Source organism: Heterodontus francisci, unplaced genomic scaffold, assembly GCF_036365525.1.
Source record: "Heterodontus francisci isolate sHetFra1 unplaced genomic scaffold, sHetFra1.hap1 HAP1_SCAFFOLD_43, whole genome shotgun sequence".
NCBI classification, from domain to species: Eukaryota; Metazoa; Chordata; class Chondrichthyes; order Heterodontiformes; family Heterodontidae; genus Heterodontus; species Heterodontus francisci.
The window spans coordinates 18138169-18141731 of record NW_027141852.1 but is presented as its reverse complement, the minus strand read 5'-3'; the positions used below and the strand labels follow the sequence as shown (position 1 = coordinate 18141731).

The 3563-nt window shown below is 46.1% G+C and overlaps 1 non-coding gene across 1 annotated transcript; it reads left to right on the top strand.

Annotated features, from left to right (window-relative positions):
* Nucleotides 1–910: 910 nt before the first annotated feature.
* Nucleotides 911–993, top strand: trnal-uaa (transfer RNA leucine (anticodon UAA)). Its single transcript has one exon. It is a non-coding gene; the product is annotated as a tRNA-Leu (tRNA).
* The last annotated feature ends 2570 nt before the right edge of the window (nucleotides 994–3563 follow it).

Here is a 3563-nt window from a genome sequence, read left to right as displayed (position 1 = left end):
CTCCTCACTATCCCAGGCCCCAAACACTCCTTTCAGGTGAAGCAGCGATTTACTTGTACTTCTTTCAATGTAGTATACTGTATTCGCTGCTCACAGTGTGGTCTCCTCTACATTGGGGAGACCAAGCGCAGACTGGGTGACCGCTTTGCGGAACATCTCCGCTCAGTCCGCAAGCAGGACCCTGAGCTTCCGGTTGCTTGCCATTTCAACACTCCCCCCTGCTCTCATGCTCACATCTCTGTCCTGGGATTGCTGCAGTGTTCCAGTGAACATCAACGCAAGCTCGAGGAACAACATCTCATCTACCGATTAGGCACACTACAGCCTGCCGGACTGAACATTGAGTTCAATAATTTCAGAGCATGACAGCCCCCCTCTTTACTTTCATTTTTAGTCATTTTTAGTTATTTTTTCTTCCTTTTTTTTGGCATTCCTTTTTACATTTTTTGCATTTATTTCATTTCATCTTAGTTTGTTCAGTTTGCTTACCCACTGTTTTTTTCAGGTTGTTTTTCTTCAGGTTTGCACTTGCTGATGTTCTATATTCAGTATATTCACACCTAATCTGTACTAATGCTTTGTCTTTCAAAACACCATTAACATATTGTTTGACTTTGCTCCGTGACCTTTTGGTCAGCTATGTGGCCTGGTCCAATCTGCACCTTCTCCTTTGTTATCTCTTGCCCAACCCCCACCTCACTTGTTTATAATCTGTGACTTTTCTAATATTTGTCAGTTCCGAAGAAGGGTCACTGACCCGAAACGTTAACCCTGCTTCTCTTTCCACAGATGCTGCCAGACCTGCTGAGTGAATCCAGCATTTCTTGTTTTTGAGTCAAAACTTTATATTGGAAAAGGCCAGATGGCACCCGGATCACATTAAATTTCATTTTTAGTGGTGGGTTAATGTACCAGGATGGCCGAGTGGTTAAGGCATTGGACTTAAGATCCAATGGGCATGTGTCTATGTGGGTTCATACCCCACTTCTGGTATCTGTGCTTTCAAAATGTTGCTCATTTGTTCCCTTACTTTTGCCTTGCACCATCATCTCTTCTGTCACTCTTGCCTTCCAACTGATCACAGCTTCCTATTATTTGATCTGCCCCAGCACCGTTCCTTGGCTCTGCGCTTGCTTATAAACTTGTAAATCTTTAACTTAATCTCCTCTGTACACTGACAATGACCTTCTCATCCTTCCTGGATTGTGGTTCCTCACAGGATTCGCTGCCTCTCCGACTCCTCTCCAGGTAACTGAAGGCCCTGAGCCTTGGTCTCGCTTTATACGCTAGCTGGTAGTTGATTCCTTGCAGGTCTGCCACCGCTCAGGAGAAGCTCAAGACCCAGATCAAGCAAAGTATCAAGAGGAATGTGAACAAAGGCTCCCTGGTGCAGAGCAATGGACAGGGCGCCTCCGGCTCCTTCAAAATCAGCAAGAAGGAAAACCCAGGGAAAAGTGGGAAAGAAGGTGAAGAAACCAGCAGCCAGGAAATCTTTAGTGAAGAAACCAGCAGACAATAAATCTTCTGTGAAGAAACCAGCAAACAAGAAATCTTTAGGGAAGAAACCAGCAGACAAGAAAGTGACAACAAAGAAAGTAACAGCCAAGAAAACGAGCAGCAAGGCGGCGGCAACGCCAAATAAGGCGGTGAAGAAAGCAGCGCTTCAGAAAAAGTCTCCTGCGAAGAAGGTCAAAAAAGGCAAGAGTGCGGCGGGCGGAAAGGCGCTGAAGAAAGTGCAGACATGGAAGAGCAAGGTCAAGCCGAAAGCAGCGAAGTCTCAGAAAGCAGGGTCTGGAAAGAAGTGAAAGCGCGGGAAACTTGTAAACATCTGAACACAAAGGCTCTTCTCAGAGCCACCCACATCTCTCAGGAAAGAGCTGATCCCCTGATCAAATGATCCCTGTCCAGGCCCCGCCTGCAGATTCCACATGGAAATGATTTGGAGTAAATCCAGGATCCCTGGTGACTCCCCTCCACCCAGCCCTTTCCCCACTCTCTGTCATAAAACAGAGGGATGTCCGGCCCTCACTCTAACTGGAGATGTGTTCGGTGCAGTCTCAGTTCACAAATTCAGGGGGAGAGTTTGTAAGACAGTAACACTGGCGGAGAAACCCCACCTCACAACTCAAACCCCAACACATGAGTTTCTCCAATTCAGCTGGAGTCGGGTGAAAACAGGAGCTGGGATAGGCTGTGATCGGGAATGTTAGGAATGGATTTGTTCAGGGAGGAACGTACCTGGAATCTCCGAAAATAATAGTTCATTATTTCCCCAGATGACACATTCTGCAGTGAGAGTGAAAAGTCTCTTCACTGCTTCACATTTACTAATTGTTTGGTTCGAGATGAATAATGAGTCAGAAAGAAATGACAGGATCTGAAGCTTCTCTCACACCAGCCCTTGAATAACTCAGTGTGAAGTGTCCAATGTGTGAAGCTACTGCCAGGGTTTGTCAATCTGAACAGTTTCAGCTCAGTTACTGGGGGCCTGGAATCCCCGCAGTTTGACTCTGTCTCTGATTGGTCACCCGCTTCTCAATCCAATTCTTAACCAATAGGAGAATCACATATAAGTAAATAGAAGTTCTCATTGGCTCAGATTTTCCAATTGGAAAAAGCCTGGCAGTTCCAGAGCAGGAAGGAATTGAAGTGATGGAAAATTTCAATTTTCAGGCAACAATTTTAAAACCTCTCATTTTATGTTCTGTTGTACTGTATTTACCGTCACAAAATCCTGACGCGATTTTAGGAATCGTTTTCATTCGTCAATCTGTTAACTGTAAGCGGCGGGAGGAAGGTCCGGTTCAGCAATTTAAAACGGGACAAATATCAGCTTCCACTCTGTAAAAGGAACAAATTAGCGACGAACCGCTTCTCACAGGCTTCTCGGGGACTGACAGAAACGAGCGGTTTCTGATCTTTTCTCCTGAAAGAGGCGGATAATGCTACAGGGAGCAATGAACTGCCCTTCACTTTCTGGCTGCTAATACACCCCTGACTTTAAACAGTTCAAACAGCGACTGATGCTTCTGCCGGAAAATGAGCAGATTCACCAGAATGATCCCGGTCCATCATGGCCAAAGACATCCAGCTGGCCCGCCGCATCCGCGGGGAACGCACCTTAAACCCAGCTTCAGTAACAAGTGTAACAAGGGCTCTTTTCAGAGCCACCAAATCAGCAAAGGAAAGAGCTGCCATCTCTGTTCATCATTAAACCCATTAGATTGGAGGGGCGGCCACATGGTTTCTGTTTTGTCACATCACTTTCCCGAAAGGCCTGCAGGACTGAGAGCTGATCTGGAATTTAGAAAGCAGCATTACCGGAGACTCATTGCTGCTCAGCACAATCTCAACCCCGCTCCTGGGATCTGTTAGCTGGCATTTGGGGAAAAGAAATGGATCCCAGTTTTATTTGGAAGGCATTAATGGAGCCGGGTCCGTTCACATGAGGGTTATTTACAAACATTACCCAATGAGTTCACTAATATTTGAATCCATTGGAGATCAGTACACAGGATATGTAAGGCAGCTCGGTCACTCTGACTGAAACCGCCAGTTCCCCG